The sequence below is a fragment of the Procambarus clarkii genome, chromosome 16 (genome assembly GCF_040958095.1).
Source record: "Procambarus clarkii isolate CNS0578487 chromosome 16, FALCON_Pclarkii_2.0, whole genome shotgun sequence".
Classification (NCBI taxonomy): Eukaryota; Metazoa; Arthropoda; class Malacostraca; order Decapoda; family Cambaridae; genus Procambarus; species Procambarus clarkii.
The window spans coordinates 49,597,521-49,619,963 of NC_091165.1; the positions used below are offsets into that span (position 1 = coordinate 49,597,521).

The window sequence follows — 22,443 nt, forward strand, 5'->3', positions numbered from 1 at the left end:
GTAATTGGTTGGCTATTTATTCATTTAAATATTTACAAAAAAATAAAATGTTTACCACAAAGTGCATATTATGGTGTCAATGTACAAAGAGTATTATGTTAACACTTGTGACATGGATTAGGAGGGTGATGGGTGGAGGGAGGTATGGGTAGGGTGTTTTTCACCCGCCCTCCTGACTGTGTGGCAACATGCCTGCCCGCCCGCCCGCCCGCCCGCCCGCCCGCCCGCCCGCCCGCCCGCCTGCCTGCCTGCCTGCCTGCCTGCCTGCCTGCCTGCCTGCCTGCCTGCCTGCCTGCCTGCCTGCCTGCCTGCCTGCCTGCCTGCCTGCCTGCCTGCCTGCCTGCCTGCCTGCCTGCCTGCCTGCCTGCCCGCCCGCCCGCCCGCCCGCCCGCCCGCCCGCCCGCCCGCCCGCCCGCCCGCCTGCCTGCCTGCCTGCCTGCCTGCCTGCCTGCCTGCCTGCCTGCCTGCCTGCCTGCCTGCCTGCCTGCCTGCCTGCCTGCCTGCCCGCCCGCCCGCCCGCCCGCCCGCCCGCCCGCCTGCCTGCCTGCCTGCCTGCCTGCCCGCCCGCCCGCCCGCCCGCCTGCCTGCCTGCCTGCCTGCTAACCACCAATCCCATCTGCCTGTCAACCCATCTAGCCTGCCATAAGACACGCCCTCCCGCCAGTTGGCCCACCCACCTGCTAAACACCAAACCCATCTTCCTGCCATCAACCCATCCGCCTGCCATCAACCCATCCAGCCAGTCCAATCCCTGCCTGCCTAAATCCACCCACCTGCCTATGAACTACTTGCCAACCACCAGACTCACCAGCCTGCCATCCAGCAATCCAACCAACCCACTTGCCCTGTCTGCCTACTAGAGAGCCAGCTAACCACCCACCCAGCCCTACGCACTAATTATAGTGTGTAGAAATTCAAAGTATGTTGGTTGTGGTGCAAAATGTTTTGGTAATGTACACTTTTGGACTTCCCCGATCAAATGTCCTAAAGTCCAGATGACATCTGGACCATCTGGATAGGGGTCCTTCCCATATAGTCCACACTAGCGAGCTAATACAGTACTGAGTGTGCAATACAGTGTGTGACTATAGTGAGAAAGTGAATATATTGTAAATATATTGAATATTGAACACGTAATATTGCGCCAATGAACATTTGTTGTTGACACACACACACATTTATCACAGTTCCTTGGAACATTATGAAAGTTCTACTGTATACATACTGTAAAGGACACAAATATGTATCAGATACGATAAAAAAAACTAATTAGAAAGCATTAAAAATGCATTGAATAAATAAATTAACAATTTTTGTGGCAGCTCGTGAGTGTTGAATTGCCGATGCAACTGCCTCTGAGAGCTCCACGCACGGGCGCACAGCCCCTAATGATGACACATCGCACTTTCTCCGTCCCCACAACCAAAGTAAGTTACTGTTTTTTTTTTTTAATGTATATGTTCAGGGAGAAGATTTTAACAATTTACAACGATAAAGATTTTGGAAACTATTTTTTCCACACCACCAGAATGTCACAATAAATGCGACGCATCACAGAGGTTAAAGTTGATCAAAGAGAAAGTGACTTGTTATGGATGCAGAATCTTATTCATTTGGAAAATGCTGAGACACCTAGAGAATTATTAAATATGATGTAGTTTAAAACCATTTGTTTTGATGAAGCAAAAAATTGTACCAAGGAAGGATGCCAGTTTCAACATCTGCTTCAGACGAAAATTGATTCTGATTGTAGATTTTTGAGATAGTTTTTTTTCTCACCTTCATTTTTGTTTCTCAATACAACTCTCATTTTAGATGAAACCGTAAAGTTTCAAGATGTTAGCAAATATTTGCCTTGCACCAACAATATTTAACATAGAATAAAAAGTTCAACAAACGTGTATTAATGTTTGATGCATGGGATGTCACACTGTAATTAAAATATTTGTAAATGAAACATAACTGCATATAAGATACAGCTAAGAGAAAATAATGTTTCGGTGAGCAAACAAAAAGACAATTAATGTATACCTGGATAAGTGGTAATCTTAATTTTGCAATGCCTTGTACTTTCTCCATATTCCTCGATGGTATGCATAATGTTGGGATTGGATTTGAGAACATTTTAATATAAATTCTCAATTTACAATTATGATTCTGTATCGGACTAAAAATAAGTTTGAATACACATGTTTACACTTTTCTGAATCTGGCAACAAATGCATTAGGCACTACATTAATTTTTGTGATTAAAAAAAAACTACCCCTTCTGAAAGTTGTTCTGTACGTTCTGTGGAAATCAATTTAGTTATTGAGATCTTAATACTATGTCTCCCAAAATAGTGATTGGAAAGTAAGATGATGGTATTGAGGATGCTGTCTTAAGTTGAATAACTGCATGGTTATTTCAGAGGAAACAAGGAGCTCAAAAATAGTGGAAGAGTAATAAAATAAGATTAAAAATATCAGCATGTGGATGAAAGTATAAAAAGGACAATTTGATTTTAAAACACGAGCTATCTGGCCCTGCCCCCATCCCTTCTTCCTACATCTCCAAAAATGTCTCCCCCACCCCCATACAACCACATTAATACATACGCCAGTACACATTTGCCTTGTGAACAATTTAAATAACGAAGAACTTGCATTGCAATGATATAAATTGGGCTTTGCAGTACTGTACTTACCTTAACAGTTGCGTTGTGTAGTGCAGACTGTTACTCAATACCTGAGAGTGCCAGATATGATATGAATATAAATTCTTTAAAGAACAGTAACATCTCTAACAAATGTACATTATACACTACAGTTTGTACAAAACGTACAGACCACTAGAATCACACTACTGCAGTACGCATACTGTATACCATTTAAGCTACACTTTGTATATTTGAAAATATACAACTGTGTAGCATAATTACAACTGTGCTATACACCTAAATTGGTACTCTCAGGTAAGTTATGGGTAGTGCTGGGTGTTGGTTCAGTTGCCTGGGCATCCTCAGACGGCGAGTCCTTGCTATTGCTGGGTGCTGGTCCGGTAGGCCTATTGTGAAACCGTACCCAAAACTTTTGAATCTTTGTTTCTTCGTTGTGAGCTTCATTATGTCTTTCATGCCATTTAGGTGAAGATAATAATCTGCCAGTTCATCAGTTACAGAAACCAAATCAAGGAGATCATTAACCTTTTGCAATGATGCAGCATATGGAATATGTAACACGCAATTATCTTCCTCTGCTACATCAACAGCAACACTGGATAATCTCATCAGTTAATTCACCTTAGCATGAATCAGCATCATAATTATCTAACCACTCGGCCACATCAGAAAGTTGCAAATCTTCCTCACCAGCATCTCTTAATATATCAAATTACATTATATAAGCCTTCAAAATCATAATCATCTTCGTCTTCATTCTCATCAGGTACCGTACACGGAATTTTATTTCGTGAATTCTTTAATGCGGTGACCTTCAACTCGTTCCATTTTTTTGGCCCATTTGTAAATTGCGTCTTTAATTGAATATTTCTTGAAATTTTCTAGTGTTCTACTCGCCTTTGTATCCTTATTAAGCATCTCGTCTTCTTCAGAGAGCAGAACTTCCATAAAGTCTGAATTCATAGCTCTTTCATGAAGCCGTGTGAGAGCATAGATAATCCCCTGATCCATGGGCTGTATTACAGATGTAGTGTTTGGTGGTAAAGCCATACATGTTATTCTGCCGTAGGCGATGTTAATTTAGCAATGGGGTGAGGTGAAGGATTATCAATCAACAGCATTGCCTTTACCTCAGCAGGACGAATTCCACACTCATTGATCTGATGCTTTTTTACTTCTTTAGAAAAGTGATTCTGGAACAAATCCTAAAAAATAATCTGTGAACCCAGGTATTTTTTGTTGTAGTAGACGACAGGTAGTATGTTCATGCAGTTTTCAATGCTCTAGGGTTGGCAGATTTCCCAACAATTGCAGAGTTTGTTCGGCGACTGCCATTTGCGTTACCGCACAATAATGCTGAAATTATTTCCTTGCGACCAGGAATACTCTCCTCAAGCCTAGAGGCTGTGGTGTTTGTGTGTTTCTGAGGAAGTCTTGGTTGTAGGGTTGATATAAAGCCATTGCTTGGTTACTGACTTTAATACTTATAAACGATTACATGACTAGTAGCTACCAAGCTTGGCGGGCGTCCTGTACGCTCTTGTTTACCTCTCTACTGGCGTCTCAGCCGCAACACAAACAAACGGATGGTACCATTTTCTATGATCATGACAGAGGCCAGAGTGTTTCTTTGAAGGCATTTCCAGTTAAAGCTTGTTTCAGCTGCATTGTACACTTGAAACCAGTTTAGATTATTAGATATCATGTACTGAGAAAGTTTCTATAACTTTAAAAACCTTTTGAAAGTCGGGCGACTCTCTGGTTTACGTACATTTTATAATGTACATAAACATATATATGTAACCCCTGGGAGGCGCTGTTACATATATATGTAACCCCAGTGTGCCTAGGGGCGTTCGTAGGTATAGCATAGAATTCAAAACGCCCGCGGCTACACTGGTTCACATTAGCTTCCTCAGTGCTCTAGTAAACAGACGTCATTTAAAAAAAATCAACAACTCTTGTTGTTTTGACTCAACATACCAACTTAGTGGTTCATCATAATGAACAGGTGTTGATAGGAATATACAACGTGTGCATATAGTGTAATAACAGCAAAAACACTGATCGTAAAATATAATGTACATGTCACACATGAGCTCCATAATAATGAGCATAGCAATGATCCACACATTGAACTATATAAATAACTCAAATTACACATGCATGAATAATTGAGCAAAAAAAAAAAGATGAAATATCAACTGTGAAAAATTATATTCGTGGCAACTGCTGCATCATGGCGTGGCGGGGACAAGTGACCTCAAGCGATCTATCCTCAGTGCCCATAATTTGCTCGACTTTGTAGCTGCAATATCATGGCTAAAGACATGCATACAATATTATGTCATACAATATTATTATTACAGTATAATAATGTATAATAAGGCAATATTATTATACAATATTATAAATGTCACGTACTATATTTTTTTTTCTTAGTTCCCATGGTCAGAGACTGCATTTTAACAATATAAGAGAAAATATTTTTTTTGCAAAGAACTGTTTTTCGGCGCAAAGCAGGAATGTCAAATTTTAAGGCCGTGCAGCACGGTGGTTAACCCTTAAATGTAACAGTTCATATATATATGATTTTGGTGTAAGTCCGGTGAAAGGCACACATTGTATCTACAAGATTTAAAGTACCACGCAAGATTTAAGTCTCGCGGCTACACAGGGTTCACATCAGCTTCCTCAGGGCTCTAGTAAACAGACACTATTAAAAAAATAATCGTGAGTAACCTTCCCGGGTATGAGAGCCTCGTTACTGAGTGGATCAATCAAGGCTGACGCAAGCAGCACGAGTTAACAGCACTACTGTGCTTGTGACCACAGCATCGCCTAAAAATGTCAAAATATATATATGTAACTGGTATTATTTGCAATGGTAGTATAACAGAGCCTGACTGTGATAGACTGTGTACAATGTTCAGATATCAGTGAAGACATTGTTGCTAAAGATGTTCACTTAGTTAGCCACAGTACACTGCCATTATTTGGTCCATCAATGAATCTTAAAAAGACTTCTCGTGTTCCTTTACAAAATAACATGTGGAACAATTTATTTACAGGATTTAATGAATAGAATTCTGAAAATAGCAGATTTGTGGTGATAGCGATGTGCGTAGTAGGGTGGGAGGAGTATTTTTTGTGAGGGACAAAGGTACCATCGTCTGCCGGCTGTGTGGCAGCCACTGTTATTGTCTAGACTTACCATACCAGTGTAGTGGTTCGCTATGGTGAACACAAATGGAGATACTTACATATAACGAGTGCATATCTATGTAAATAAAAATGTAAATGTTCGTTTGTTCAAAATCGCTAAAATCTGAAAGTTCTTCACCGGTTGCTTTGAAATTGTGACACAACGTTCCATTCGCATACAAGCGTGTTTTAATATACCTACTATATAGATGCCACGTCTGTGACAGGTAAAAACATTTTTTTTTTTTAAAGCTCTATCTGTTGCACATAGAAGCAACACAGGCTATAATAAATCTGAAATGATTCTATTTTAATCTTTCCGATTATATTAAGTTGAATTTTTATAGATTTCGATTTATTTTCATTTTGATTTAATTATTTTGTGACATTGTTGGAATTGAGCTGTGGGAAATTGTGGGGAGGATGAGGGGACGGGGTAATGGTGGGGATGGTGAGGAGACAGCGGGGGATGGTGGGGAGGCCAAAGGGATGGGGAAGTAGAGAATGTTGGGGAGAACAAGGGGACAGGGAAGGTTTGCCGAGTCACAGCAATGCGTGGCCGGGTATGGCTAGTAGTAGCATAATAACAGCAAAAACAGCATGCTGGGAGGAGCCATTTTGGTGAACGAGATGTTGGTGAGGGGGAGTGTGTGGTGCAGTCGCCTACTAGCTGCTGTCACTTCTCATGCAATTTTTTATTTTTCCTGTTTTGACACCGTACCAGTTTAGGTGTACACTTACGGGGAAAAACATGTAGATACTTGCATGTGTGTGTGTGGTGTAATGAGAGCAAAAGCAGAATGGTAGGAGGAGGAATGTTCCAGATTCCAGAGTGAAGTGTTGGGGAAGGCTGGAGGGAGGTAGCACCTGCTAGATGGTCTGTAGCGATCACTGTTGTTGTCTGGACTCGCAGTACCAAGTTTGTGGTTCGTTATAGTGAACAAAACGTGCAGATACACCATATACACATTATATACAAGTAATAACAGCAGAACTATTGTTTATTGATTTATGATCATAATCAAATCACACGCACTCCATACTTTTGAGTATAGTGATGGTTCACACATTTTATTATATAAATACAATAAACTACACACTATTACTGAAAAAAAATCAATTGGAGACCTCAATCAATCCAACGTATTGCTTCAAACTCGCACTGTAACTTGTTACCCAGTGGGAGTTTGTGGGAGCCGGTCGGCCGAGCGGACAGCACGCTGGACTTGTGATCCTGTGGTCCTGGGTTCGATCCCGGGCGCCGGCGAGAAACAATGGACAGAGTTTCTTTCACCCTATGCCCCTGTTACCTAGCAGTAAATAGGTACCTGGGTGTTAGTCAGCTGTCACGGGCTGCTTCCTGGGGGTGGAGGCCTGGTCGAGGACCGGGCCGCGGGGACACTAAAAAGCCCCGAAATCATCTCAAGATAACCCACTCCCTCAATATGTGCCTAAGCCATGCAACTTCACCAATGTAATCACTGATGTCAACTTATCATGGTTGTTGAATTAAACGCAAATTTTAGTTCCATAATCCTATTAATAGTGTTCAAATTATGCTACAATTTACCTGTTGATAATCCTCAAATTTTGCTGCAAAGTACCTATTAATTTTCTACAGATTTTCTTGCAATGTACCTGTTAATATTCTTCAAATTATCCAACAAATTTCCTACTTAGTTACTTGTTAGATTAAGGACCTGCCCGTAACGCTATGCATGTTAGTGGCTTTGCAAGAATGGAAAAAATCAATGCTATGTACTCCCGTAATCCCAATATACTCCCATAAACCCAATGTATCTACTTTTATATAAATAAGTAAATAAATCTTTCATATCCTGCAGTTTTGTTTTGGCCTGTTTACCAGGCTGTTCCATAAGCTGGTTGGGTGTCAGGAGTTACTGCTGCTCCTGAGGCATGGGAGTGTTGAAGGCATGGAACAGCTGGATGGGGGTGGTGCACAGCACATCCTTCATGTACTGTTGACACATCAGTTCCTCTATTGCCCCCCTCCTTTTCCTTTTTCAGCTTAGGCGTGTTGTTAGCAAAAGTGTCTAGAAAGTAAAAGTATTCGCTAATATATGTTGCTATGAACATATTCATAGATATTAACCCTTAAACCGCTAAGGGCTTTTTGGCCTGCAACACAACCAGGCGCAACCAAAAAAAAAATGTCCAAAAAATTATGTCGTCTTATAAAAGTGTTCATTTGTATTCCTTGATCATGGGAAAAGGAATAAAAAAAAACGGAGGTGGCTTATTTTGACCGCAATAGGGCGGGAAAGTCTGGCAAAAAATGAGGCGTTTGAAAGTGATGTTCATCACAACAGCTGCTGCAAACCTCGCCTCCTTCAATGGATTCCAGTGCTTCACCATCACCGCACCACCCGACTCCGTTCAGAAGGAACGTTATTTCGAGGTAAGAGTGTTTTAAGTGCTACCAGTACTCGCATTACACCAGGAATTGCCCACAGCATGACCCCCAAATGTAGTCAGTGCCCCAGGACCTCTATTACAAGCAGTGCTCTGCCGATTATAAACATTGTCTTCTGTGATGGTGACTACACCACTGTGTCCCAGCTCTGCCCTAGCCAACAAGAAGAAATAAAGAAAATTGTTGACAACCGACCATACTTCACCTCCGTAATTTCTACCGGCACCTGACCGACGACAGCTCCTCCCACCAGCCAGCCAGAAGTCTTCCCTTCCTTGCCAGGCGGTGGCCCTGCCTCCCAGACATTTCAGCTTTCTCACTGGAGGATCAACGCCCCATCAACAACCCATCCTTCTGTTTAGGTAGTACCTTTTGTAACTATGTACACCATATTACAAATATTAACATAAAAGACAATTAGATAGTAGAATTTGTTACTATTCACTTTATAGTTTGATAAAAGTAAAGCCAAAAATCTAACTCGAATATACCTAGGCCTAGTGTTACGAGCTCTTCCGTAAATAGGTCCTTTTAAAACTCTACGATCTTACTCAAGTTCCGAGGTCCCTAACCTTGGTGGAGATGTAGTGTAATGTTCAAGGTAATAAAATTACACAAAAATAACCATTCTTATCTCTAATCACTACTATATACAATACACTACAAGAGGTCGCTCAGAGCATGACCAGCCCTCAGGCTGGTTAGGTTAGGTTAGGTTTTCAATTGATGGGCCTCAAACTCAACCTTGTGTCATGTGGCTACTTTGTTCCCCCGCGTCGTCCTGTTTCTAAAATACATGTAGGGTAATCCCTATCCCCAGGGGCGCTCAGTTAATGGCTTTTTAACTGCCCTGGATACTGGTGTCCATCCGTAATTGCTTTTAATGGGTTCTTACTGCCTTAATGCTGCCGAGACTAGTTTGTCTTTCAGGGATTTGTTCCGCTTCCAGGCAAGCATGGGTGGGTCTTTCGGGAACCTGCTGAAAGATGGGTGGTCCCCGAATCTCTGTTCCATTCAAGCCCATAACTGTCTCGTTGCGCCCTTCAGGGGGCCTTCGCATCCATAAAAATATGTTGCAATCAGGATGTCCCTGTCCTGGTTCTTTTTCGCGGACGATAGTAGGAGCTGTTCTCTCGTTCCCTGCTCCAGCTTTCTTGCCGCTGACTTGAGTATGCCTTCTGGGTAGCCTCTGTTCCTGAAGAAATCCCAGAGGTCCTCAAGTTGTGTTTGTAGGGTCCCTGGGTCGCTATCAATCCTTTTGAGCCGTAGACCCAGGGAGAAGGGGAGGGAGCTCTTCAGTGGTTGGGGGTGGCCTGAGTCATATTGCAGGTATGCATAAAGATTCGTTGGCTTGTAGAATGCCTTCGTCTCCAGTTGACGTGTTTCTTCGTTAATGAAGATAGTTGTGTCCAAGAAGTTGAGTTCCGTGGTACTCCTGTCTATCGTGAACCTCAGGTTGGGGTGTATCTGGTTCGCCCATGTATAAAAGGCGTCCAGGTTCTCCCTGGGTTCCAGCATTATACCGAAGATGTCATCAATATACCTATAATATATTTTAGGTCCCGTCTGGAGGGCTTCCCGTTTTGACTCAAAAACCTCATGAACAAAGATTTCGGCGATTGATACACTACTTGAGGCGCCTATCACTGTCCCTTTCATTTGTCTGTAGGTTTTGTTGTCGAAGGTCAAAACCGTGTCCCTCATGACGTGCAATATTGCCTCTATCATGAGGTCCCTAGACGGTGGGGTGTAGATCCCTGCTTCCTTTAGGTCTCTACAGATTCTGTGGGCGTTCCGTTCAAAAAAGTCGGCTACCACTGTTGCTGTTTCCCTTTGTGGGATGCTGGGGTAGAGGGACACAATATTGAGTGAGAGAAGTGTCGCACCCCTTGGTACAGGACCCCAGTTTTTATTTACCCTATGCAACTTGGTTAGGAGGTCGGTTGTGTCTATCAACCTCTCGTCCAGGAGCTTGAGGAGTGGGTTTAGGAGGGCCGTACAGATCCTGTCTATGGGTCTGGAAGGGGCACTGCACCCACTGAGGACCGGGCGGCCAGGCCTGGTTCCTGTTATCGGCTCTACTCCTTTGTGTACCTTGGGGAGCAGATAAATGTTTGGGAGTTCGGATCTGAAAGCTAGAAAGAAATCCCTGGTTGCTGGTCTCAGGATGCCGCCCCTGCCTCCGCTTCTGAAAAAAGAGTACAAGGGACCTGGTTTTGGTGTTCTTTAGAGCTATGGCCCCGTTCAGCACCTGTTGGTACGTTGTCTCGTCCATCAGGTGTCTGTCCATCTCCTTACAGTAGTTGTCCTTCCTCCAAAGTACTACCGTCCCTCCTTTGTCGGCCAGTTTGATGACGATGTCCCTCCTCTCTTCCAGGTGTCGTAGGGCTGAACGGAGCTCCAGCTGGAGGTTGTATTGCCGTCGTTCTGCAACCTGTGCTACGAGAGTAGTAGTCAAGTGGTTCATATAGTCACCCAGGCCATTAAGTTTAAAGGGGGTTTGGGATCTTTGGGTGGTGGGGTTCATGTATTTGGCTGAGAGAGACCGGGGGTGCCCCTGAGTGGCGTGTCCTGTCCGTACTCTGCTCTGTTACCCTAAGTTTAGACCAGGCCTCATTTATCTCAATGGACCACATAGCGGCCTTAGCAAAATCTGCGCGTCTGTTTCGGTGGTGGGGGGGGGGGGCCAGAACAAAGGTGAGGCCTTTGCCCAGGAGTTCCCTCTGTCAGAGATGCGGACCTCAGAGACGCGGACCTCAGAGACAACCATATGTCTTACCAGTTCTCTGCGTTTGTTCCTCCCTCCACCTCTCGACGAGCTTCTGCCGCCATTTCTTGACCTGCTCCCTCTTCCTCGGTCTTTTGAGGGCGCTTCTTTGGAATGTCTCCGATTTCCCTTCCCCCCGTTTGATCGGTGGGGGGGGGGGGCTTCCTAGACCTTTTGTTTCCCGAGCCGTGCCTGGTCGGGGTGTCGGCTCGGGGGCACCCCGCGCTGGGTGTGCGGGGGCGCTCTTTGGTGGGGGGGGGGAACGTTTCTGTTTCCGGGGGCTGCGGGGAGGGTTTTTGTCGGAGGGCGTCCTACTCTTACTCGGAGTACATTCCCTATCTGTGCGTTTTTTGGGGGGGTCTGGGCTCTCATCTCCTCGACTGGAGGGGTTGTCGGAAGAGATGTTCACCTTTTTTGTTCGTTTAACTTGTTGTTTCGGTTGTGGGGACGGGTTTTGGGTCTTTTTTCCCCCAGTTGCGTGACCTTTGGCGTTGGCCCTGCCCCTTGGTTTTTGTAATCGGGTTCAGCTTCTGGGGGATCACCGGATTGGTGATTGCGTCATCAGTGTCCAGGGTCAGGTCCCAGCAGAAAGGGTTTGAGGTCCCTTCCCAAATTTTTCGGCCGCCTGGTGCTATAATCTTGAACACTGTTTCCCGCAAAGCTGTGCGGGTGTCTTTTTTTTTTTTTTTAAACTCCGCGTACGATACTGTACATTTGCTCGTCTCTACCAGTATCTTACCTGAAAAAGGGTCTCGGGGCGCCATACACGTGGCTTGTGTGTGTTTATTGTACGCCGCCCACAGGACTGCCCCTATCCTATCCATTGGATAGCCTTCCTCCATGAGGCACATTGCCGCCTCCTCCACCCTCGTGTGTTCCCTCGTGATGGATGCCTTTAGTATGAGTGTGAACGGGGCCACTGATTCTCGAGCGTGTTTTTCATAGAAGGCCTCCATGTAGGTCTCAAGGGCTGGGGGAAGGGGCATATCAACTGAAAAGAAAGGGAACGTAGGGGATTGTGTGAGGAAAGCTGGAGCCTTGTCCCAGTTTGCCGCCTTTTGCACCTGGCGCAGTCTCTCCCTGAGGTGGTTGATGGTTGAGAAGACCAGGCGTAAAACCTCGGTCACCCCGTGTTCCTTCCCTGTTAGTTCTAAATCTACGAACGGACGTTCTAAGAGAGAGATCTCCATGACCCTTTGTTATATTTGATTCCTCAGGAGTTCCAGGTTAGGCCTGGCAAAAGGGAGGGATTGGAGGATTTTGTCTCCTGCCCCTTCCCATACCCTTGCCTTTGCCCACAGGCTGGGTAGCACTACTAGTGGTGGGGCTGCTACCGGGCTCTTTCGGAGTTCACTCACAAGGTCTGACCAGGCATCGGTTGGTTGTGCCGTGAGGTCATCAACCAGGCCGTTTGGGGAAATGGAGGCCTGGGAGTTCTGTACCTCCATCTGAGCTGATATTGGCTCTGGCTGGGTCTGGGTTAGGGGCGGGGGTAGGGGGTTTGAGGGTGATTGACTGAGGATTGTTGGTAATGGGAAGATTGCCAGGTCTAGGGAGGGGGTTGGACCTGGGACTAACCCCGCCAGTTCCCTGCTTATGCCCTGGTGAACGGGCGTGCTGGTTTTGGGTAGGGATTCATTTTGAGTGGATCTAACCCTAGCTCTATTCTGAAACCTTGTGTTTGAGGTACCGGGACCGGCCACGCTGGTGTGTTTTTACCTGATTTACGTGGCCTGAGGTGACTGCTCATGACCCCCTGACTTACCTCTGATGATGCACTTACTTTGTGTGTTGGAAGATGGCTTCTGCGAGGTGGAGAGTTCCTTCGTGACATGTAGTCGAACTTCTTGTACCTGGTGATGTTGGGGAGACGGGGAAACACAGCATAGGAGAAAAAAACACAACGTAATTGGTGGGACGGCGGTGTTTTTCTAGGGCTTCTATCAAAACACTGGTAGTCTCTCAAATCGGTCTGACTTTTTTTTGGTCCAACATATTTCGGAAAAAGAGTCGTATTTAAGTCACTGAACTATTAATATTCCGCGCTATTTTTTATCACATTTATGAAATACCGTTTGTTTTAACGGGTTCTCAAGAAACTCGGAGACAGCTGTTTTGTGTGGCCCGTGGGAGCCACACTAATCAGACTGAAGGAGACTCGGCTGATGGTTGTGTTTTGAGCTAGATTCCACTCGCCCTTTTTATTCAGTCAGAAGGTCAGGTACAAATATAAAATTTTTTTATGCCCTAAGGATTTTACATACAGAGGTTTGACAAAACTGTTCCAACTATCTGCGAAAGAAGCGTACATAGGTAATGTTGGGGGATGTCGACGTCTGCCATAGGCCTCCATTATGTTGCCGAAACTTGCAGGATAGTGGTCTGGTGTGTCGTATGTTGCCTCTTTCCCTCAATTTTGCGGGATCTGTAAAAAATATCTATATACCTGTTTCTTGTTCTTACTTTGGGAACCGCAGTGGGCCTAGATCCACACTGCGTATTGCGACTCGATCCCCTTGGTCTTGTGTGGGATGCCGTTGTATTACCCTGTGCTTCTTTTGCTGTACGGAGGAGAAAGCAAGGGAAAACGCTCAACTGGGGGACTTACCATGGAACCATGTCCACTACAGGGGCGGAGTCCCTAACCAGGGAACAGCTTCATTACCGAGGAGGCTAGCAGATGCTTAGGTTTTCAATTGATGGGCCTCAAACTCAACCTTGTCATGTGGCCACTTTGTTCCCCTGCGTTGTCCTGTTTCTAAAATACATGTAGGGTAATCCCTATCCCCAGGGGCGCTCAGTTAATGGCTTTTTAACTGCCCTGGATACTGGTGTCCATCCGTAATTGCTTTTTAATGGGTTCTTACTGCCTTAATGCTGCCGAGACTAGTTTGTCCTTCAGGGATTTGTTCCGCTTCCAGGCAAGCATGGGTGGGTCTTTCGGGATCCTGCTCCAAGATGGGTGGTCCCCGAATCTGTTCCATCGAAGCCCATAACTGTCTCATTGCGCCCTTCAGGGGGCCTTCGAATCCATCAAAATGTTGTCATCAGGATGTCCCTGTCCTGGTTCTTTTTCGCGGACGGTAGTAGGAGATGTTTTCTCGTTCCCTGCTCCAGCTTTCTTTCCGCTGACTTGAGTATGCCTTCTGGGTAGCCTCTGTTCCTGAAGAAATCCCAGTGGTCCTCAAGTTGTGTTTGTAGGGTCCCTGGGTCGCTATCAATCCTCTTGAGCCGTAGACCTAGGGAGAAGGGGAGGGAGCTCTTCAGTGGTTGGGGGTGGCCCGATTTATATTGCAGGTATGTATGAAGATTCGTTGGCTTGTAGAATGCCTTCGTCTCCAGTTGACGTGTTTCTTCGTTAATGTAGGTGACTCCAAAAATGGACACTATTTGCATTTCTCGGATGAGGTCTTCAATGCGACACTATTCCTCACGTTAGCTGCAATTAGTGATGAATTCAAAATCTCTTCCCCTTCCTTAGCACACTTGCTAGTACACTTGGTGAAATCTTCAGCGCTCCACTAGCCCACTGGCTAGCTCGTCTCAATATCGACCAAAGTACTCATTCACTCTCCCTGCTCTCCATTGTCTGTTCCTGGTAGCTCGTCACCTCCCAGCACAACAGACTAGAATATGGGAAACTAATAACGGAAAGGTCAACTGTTTTAGTTCGGAACATGGATCATTGATGGCCCCGAGGACCGTCACACCTAGCATAGCACATATGTACTACATTAGGCCTCAGATAGCGTGTATTTGGCCTAGGAAGGCTAGGCAAATTTAGGTTGTATTTGCAACATAAATACAATTCTTCAGGTATGTCCAACTTCAATATTAGCAATTTCAACTTTGTAATTGTCTCTTACGTCATATAGTAACGATGAGGACCATATTACATACGAGTACTAACCAAACAGGAGGATGGACTGTCTACCCAGACATCCACCTCACTGCATACTAATACTGGTGTGATTCCTGCGCTCCATCTTGCAGACTGAATTGCTGGATCTTGATCATCAATTGTTTGATTCCACAATAAACACATTCTTCGCTGTAAATGGTTTAACGCACATCATAGCACCTGACGTGTTTAGTGCTAGGACAACGAAGACTACTTCGGCCCCAGCATCAACGACTTCAATGTCGGGGGATGCCCGCTTCTGCACCAACCACCGTCCCTGTTCTGGGTGCAGAGCAAGCAGCCATGACTTCCACATCAGTCGTCAGTTCCTCTTTACCACCTACTATCATCGTACCTGTCTGTACGTACATAGTCTGTCAGGTGCAGTCAGTGAGAGGTTGTGTTAGCTGGAGCTCCGATTGTAGTAACATTATTATAGCAATAATGGAAGGATTAGTGAAGGAATTGATGAATCTAGTTGGAACTCTTGAGAGCAGAGATGGATTCCCTACGAGAGGTACGACATCTGAAACATCGGGAAGAAATGAAGGAGGAGACCAATATTAACAAGACCTCGTTGTGGAAGGTGGTTAAGGACAGGGGTCTCAAGAAGACCTTGACAAGACCGTCTACAGAGGCCCCAAAGACATCAAATTCATTTGCCGTGTTGGAAGACGAATGCTGTGGTAAGTCTGCAGTTCACTCGAAACAGAAATCAACAAAGAGCAACGAAGCACAAGCCCCTCAAAGTGCTCAGAAAGTTTAAGAGGTACCTAAACGAATTTTAGTTGCGGGAGATTCCCAGGCGAGATATGTACACAGGACGTTTTGTGCCAGAGACAGGGGGAACAGATTAAGGGTTTGCTATCCAGGAGCTGGAATTGGTGATATTGTTGGAAACATGAATGATATTATGACGAAATGGGAACAAATCCATTATTTGTATTAGTGCAGGGGGTAATGATGTTGGACGAGTTAGGAGTGAGGAACTAATACAGAGATTCAGGACAGCCATTGAATTAGTTAGGAGCAAGGGAGGAATCCCGATCATGTGTGGCATTCTTCCAAGAAAGGGAGTGGGTAATGAACGGATGTCGAGGGCACTTGGTGTCAATTGCCGGCTGGAAAGATATTGCAAATCAAATGCAATATCTTTCATAGACAACTGGGAACACTTCTATGGAAGAAATGAAATGTATGCTCGTGATGGTGTGCATCTATCGAGAGCTGGGGTTGTTGCTGTTGCGAACTCGTTGGAACCAGTGGTTAGAGGTGTTTGTTTGGGTTTAAACTGTTAGTAGATAGTGGTATGGGAATTGATTTGGAGGAAGGAGGTAATAAAAGTATGTGTTTGGAGGAGAAAGGAATTGGCAAAATGATCAGGGAAAGAGAAGGGCCTCAAAATAACAATTCACTTAGGGTATATTACACTAACAGTAGAAGTCTAAGAAAAAAAATTAACGAATTAAATGCTCTTGTCTGCACAGAAAAAATAGATATTATTGCACTTACCGAAACGTGGATGAATGTAGAAAATAGAGAACTATTAGCTGAATATCAAATAAATGGATTTAAACTATTTCACACGGATAGATATATTAGACGAGGAGGGGGAGTAGCTATATATGTTAGGCATATGACAATTTGAAATGTAGTCTCAAAGAAGGAATCAAAACTGAGCCCCACACAAACTATTTGGATAGAATTAAACGAAAAAGCAAATAATATTATAATAGGAGTTATATATAGGCCACCAAATTTAGACAGAATGGAAGCAAAGCATCTATGGGATGAAATATCTAGAGCACCTAGATCTAACAGTATATATGTCATAAGTGACTAACTTTAGTGGAATAAACTGGTTGCACAAAACAGGGAATAGTGAAGCAGATGATTTTCTAGAATTAATTGACGATTGCTTTCTTCCGCAACATATTAATGAACCAACGCGGGAAAATAATATTTTAGATTTAGTGTTAACTAACAGGGAAACACAAATTAATGACATCGAAATAGGGAGTGAGCTAGGGAACAGTGATCACAAAGAAATCAGATTTAGCATAGAATGGAATAGACCTGTAGGAGAAAATTCCGTTAAAGTGTCAGATTTTCGAAAAGCCGATTTTAATAGCCTAAGAAATTTTTTGGGTCAAATAGATTGGAAAGTTTTGGGTATGGGATGTGGGCCGGTATTGGAGCTTGACGTGAACCCAGCGATAGGTGACGTAAAAGGGGATTTCGATGTGGATTTAATATATAACTTATTTAAGAATATTCTAAACAAAGCACAGGAACATAGTATACCATGCAAATTTAATAGATGGAATACCAATGACCCAAAGTGGATAACAAATAATTTGAAGAACCTTATAGGTAAAAAGAGAGTTTGGTACAAAAGGATTAAGAATGGGGAAGTCAGTTTAGAACAGGAATTCATACAACTGGTTAGAAGTACTAAAAAAGAGATTAGGAAAGCAAAAACAAACTATGAAGTTCGCTTAGTAGAGCAAGCAAAGTCAAATCCTAAAGGGTTTTTTCAGTTATATCGAACTAAGACTAGGGAAAGGATAGGTCCATTAAAAACTGAGACATTAAAAACTGAGACAGGAGACTGACCTGTCAATCAGTCAGGTGCAGTCACAGTGAGAGGTTGTGTTAGCTGGAGCTCCGATTCTAATAACATTATTATTGCAATAATGGAGGGATTGGTGAGGGATTTGGTGAGTATGGTTGGAGCTCTGAGAGCAGAGATGGATTCCCTGCGGGAGGAGGTGCGACGGCTGGGACTTCGGGAGGAAACGGAGGAGGAGGAGGCCAGTGTTGACGGGACCTCATTAAGAAGGACTGACGGGACCAGTATTAAGAAGTCCTCGTCTTGGCAAGTTGTGAAAGACAGGGGTCTTAAGAAGACCTTGGCAAAACCGACAACTAATAGCCTACACCTAAGGACTTTTAATGCATTTGACGTATTAGAGGACGAGTGCTGTGTTGAACCTGTTGTTCAACGAGGTGGCAAAGACAAAGTAACGAGGAGCATTAAAGCGCAGGTCCCTCAAACTGCTCGAAAGGAAAAGGGAGAATCGAAGCGAATTTTGGTTGTGGGAGATTCCCAGGTGAGGTATTTAGACAGAACGTTTTGTGCCAGAGATAGGGGGAACAGATTAAGGGTTTGCTACCCGGGAGCTGGAATTGGTGATATTGTTGGAAACATGAATGATATTATGACAGGAAATGGGAACAAACCCATTATTTGTATTAGTGCAGGGGGTAATGATGTTGGACGAGTTAGGAGTGAGGAACTAATACAGAGTTTCAGGACAGCCATTGAATTAGTTAGGAGCAAGGGAGGAATCCCGATCATATGTGGCATTCTTCCAAGAAAGGGAGTGGGAAATGAATGGATGTCAAGGGCACTTGGTGTCAATTGCCGGCTGGAAAGATATTGCAAATCAAATGCAATATCTTTCATAGACAACTGGGAACACTTCTATGGAAGAAATGAAATGTATGCTCGTGATGGGGTGCATCTATGGAGAGCTGGGGTTGTTGCTGTTGCGAACTCGTTGGAAGAAGTGGTTACAGGTGTTTGTTTGGATTTAAACTGTTAGTAGATAGAGGTATGGGAATTAATTTGGAGGAAGGAGATAATAAAAGTATTTGTTTGTGGGAGAAAGGAATTGGCAAAATGATCAGGGAAAGAGAAGGGCCTCAAAATAACAATTAACTTAGAGTATATTACACTAGCAGTAGAAGTCTAAGAAATAAAATTAACGAATTAAATGCTCTTGTCTGCACAGAAAAAATAGATATTATTGCACTTACCGAAACGTGGATGAATGTAGAAAATAGAGAACTATTAGCTGAATATCAAATAAATGGATTAAACTATTTCACACAGATAGATATATTAGACGAGGAGGGGGAGTAGCCATATATGTTAGGGACAATTTGAAATGTAGTCTCAAAGAGGGAATCAAAACTGAGCCACACTCAGAAACTATTTGGATAGAATTATACGAAAAAGCAATTAATATTATAATAGGAGTTATATATAGGCCACCAAATTTAGACAGAATGGAAGCAAAGCATCTATGGGATGAAATATCTAGGGCATCTAGATCTAACAGTACTTACGTCATGGGTGACTTTAATTTTAGTGGAATAAACTGGTTGAACAAAACAGGGAATAGTGAAGCAGAAGATTTTCTAGAATTAATTGACGATTGCTTTCTTACGCAACACATTAAGGAACCAACACGGGAAAATAATATTTTAGATTTAGTGTTAACTAACAGGGAAACACAAATTAATGACATCGAAATAGGGAGTGAGCTAGGGAACAGTGATCACAAAGAAATCGGATTTAGCATAGAATGGAATAGACCTGTAGGAGAAAATTCTGTTAAAGTGCCAGATTTTCGAAAAGCTGATTTTAATAGCCTAAGAAATTCTTTGGGTCAAATTGATTGGAAAGTCTTGGGTATGGGGTGGGGGCCGGTCTTGGAGCGAGACATGAACCCAGCGATAGGTGACGTAAATGGGGATTTCGATGTGAATTCAATATATAACTTATTTAAGAATATTCTAAACAAAGCACAGGAACGTAGTATACCATACAAATTGAATAGATCGTATACTTATGAACCAAAGTGGATAACAAAGAATTTGAAGAACCTTATAGATAAAAAGAGAGCTTGGTACAAAAGGATTAAAAATGGGGAGGTCACTTTAGAACAGGAATTCGTACAACTGGTTAGAAATGTTAAAAAAGAGATAAGGAAAGCAAAAAGAAACTATGAAGTTCGCATAGCAGGGCAAGCAAAGACAAATCCTAAAGGGTTTTTTCAGTTATATCGTACTAAGACTAGGGAAAGGATAGGTCCATTAAAAACTGAGACAAGTCAAATAACAGATAGTGATGAAGAGATGAGTAGTATTTTTAATAAATATTTTGTATCTGTATTTACTAAAGAGGAACTTAACAATATGCCTTCAGCCGAACAAGTCTATGTGGGTGGGGACGAGGACAGGTTGACGAGTTTAGCAGTTACCAGGGAGGATGTTCTTAAACAAATAGTAAAACTCAAACCAAACAAATCCCCAGGGCCGGATGAAGTGTTTGCCAGGGTGCTTAAAGAATGCAAAGAGGAGCTTTGTGACCCACTGTCAACCATATTTAATAAATCAATAGAGTCAGGCAGAGTGCCAGAGTTTTGGAAAGTTGCTAATGTGATACCAGTTTTTAAGAAAGGAGATAGATCACTTGCGTCTAACTATCGACCAATTAGCCTAACGTCTATTGTGGGAAAGTTACTCGAATCTATAATAGCAAATAAAATTCGTCTTCATCTTGAAAAACATAAATTAATAATTGAGTCGCAACATGGTTTTATAAATGGCCGTTCATGTTTAACAAATTTGTTATCTTTTTATTCTAGCATTGTTGAGGCAGTTGATAGTGGTAAGGATTGCGTTGTTGTGTACCTTGACTTTAGCAAAGCTTTTGATACAGTGCCACATGAAAGACTGATTAAAAAGTTAGTCTCATGGTATTGGGGGTGCTATATTAAGCTGGATTAGGGCATGGCTATACCAAAGGAAACAGAGTTAGTATAAATGGAGTCAAGTCAGAGTGGGAAAATGTTTTAAGTGGGGTGCCTCAGGGCTCTGTCCTGGGACCTCTGTTGTTTATAATATATATAAATGATTTAGATTCAGGTTTGAGTAGCAACATTTGCAAATTTGCCGATGATACGAAAATCGGTAGGGAAATTAATTCGGAGGAGGACTCACTATCACTTCAAGTTGATCTAGATAGGGTTTTGAAATGGTCGAAGGATTGGCAGATGCAGTTTAATGCTGATTAATGTAAAGTTCTGAGGTTGGGTAATGATGATAGGGTTGCAAGATACGAGCTGGATGGTGTTGAGATTGCGAAGTCGAATTGCGAAAGGGATCTGGGAGTTATGATTAGTAAGCATTTAAAACAAAAGTATCAATGCATAAATGTTCGTAATAAGGCAAATCGGACACTTGGATTTATTAATCGCAGCGTTAGTAACAAGACACCTGGTGTGGTTCTCAAGCTATATCTTGCTCTAGTTAGGCCCCATTTAGATTATGCAGTTCAGTTTTGGTCGCCATATTATAGAATGGATATAAATTCACTTGAACGTGTCCAGCGTAGAATGACTAAGTTAATTCCCCAAATTAGTAATCTTTCATATGAAGAAAGATTAACAAAGCTTAAATTGCATTCACTGGAAAGGCGAAGAGTTAGGGGTGACATGATAGAGGTTCCTGGGGGTGGAGGCCTGGTCGAGGACCGGGCCGCGGGGACACTAAAAAGCCCCGAAATCATCTCAAGATAACCAAAAAGATACAATTGGATGAATGGACACAACTAAGGGGACATTAATAGGGTATTAAAAGTATCAACACAAGACAGAACACGAAACAATGGGTATAAATTGGATAAGTTTAGATTTAGGAAAGACTTGGGTAAATACTGGTTCGGTAACAGGGTTGTAGATTTGTGGAACCAATTACCGAGTAACGTGGTGGAGGTGGGATCCCTCGATTGTTTCAAGCGCGGGTTGGACATGTATATGAGTGGGATTGGGTGGTTATAGATAGGAGCTGCCTCGTATGGGCCAATAGGCCTTCTACAATTGCCTTTGTTCTTATGTTCCTATGTTCTTACCATCTGACATAATAGAGGATGTGCTCTCTACACCAGCCGCCGAAACTACTGTGACTCGAGCTTCTACAATGGCCCAAGTAGTCTGCATTGATCCTGCTCCTGTACTAGAACAACTCTTTATTCTTTGAAGACGTATGTACACTTCATTTCACCAAAGTCCAGAAACCATTAAAGATCTGGGAAAGGAATAAAAAATATGAAGAGGACCAGACGATGAAAGAATCTGGCTTTGTCCAATGATCGTTAAAACGGGCACACTTCGTTACTATGCTAATGTAACTCTACTCAACCCGGCCATTATCGACCCTGAATACTATGAACAGTGCCAAAACACAGCCCAAATTAAGGAGAAAATTTAAACACTAACTTTGAAGGAGACTGAAGACGAACCTGACGAGAGCACCAGCACCTCGCTGCTGAACTTCCACGGAACACCACACCTGCTATCGACCCATCGGCATCGTCAGACGAGGATGTCTCAGTGGGGACATCTTCTCCTCCACTACAGTTAAACTAAAGCCCAGATGACTTTCTATTTTATATTAAACCTACAAATTCGAACGACAGCACCGCCATGTCAACAAGAAGCAAGACTACCAGCATGAAGAAGAAAAAGAACGACGACGTCCTAGGCAGGAAGAATAAAGCTTGAAGCAAAAAGAAGAATGAACAAAGAGTGAAGACACATCAGACAAATGACTTGACCCTGCCCAGATGCTCCAGAGCCAAGCCCGTGTGTGACAACTGCGTGCACCATAAACTCTCCTCGATTGA

General features: G+C 43.3%; 1 long non-coding RNA gene across 1 annotated transcript in view; it reads left to right on the forward strand.

The window, feature by feature from the left end:
* Positions 1 to 1,301: 1,301 nt before the first annotated feature.
* Positions 1,302 to 22,443, forward strand: part of LOC138365440 (uncharacterized) — a 77,616-nt gene continuing 56,474 nt past the window's right edge. The window contains exon 1 of the long non-coding RNA XR_011228818.1: positions 1,302 to 1,427. This is a non-coding gene — a long non-coding RNA (uncharacterized lncRNA). The remainder of the gene's footprint in view (positions 1,428 to 22,443) is intronic.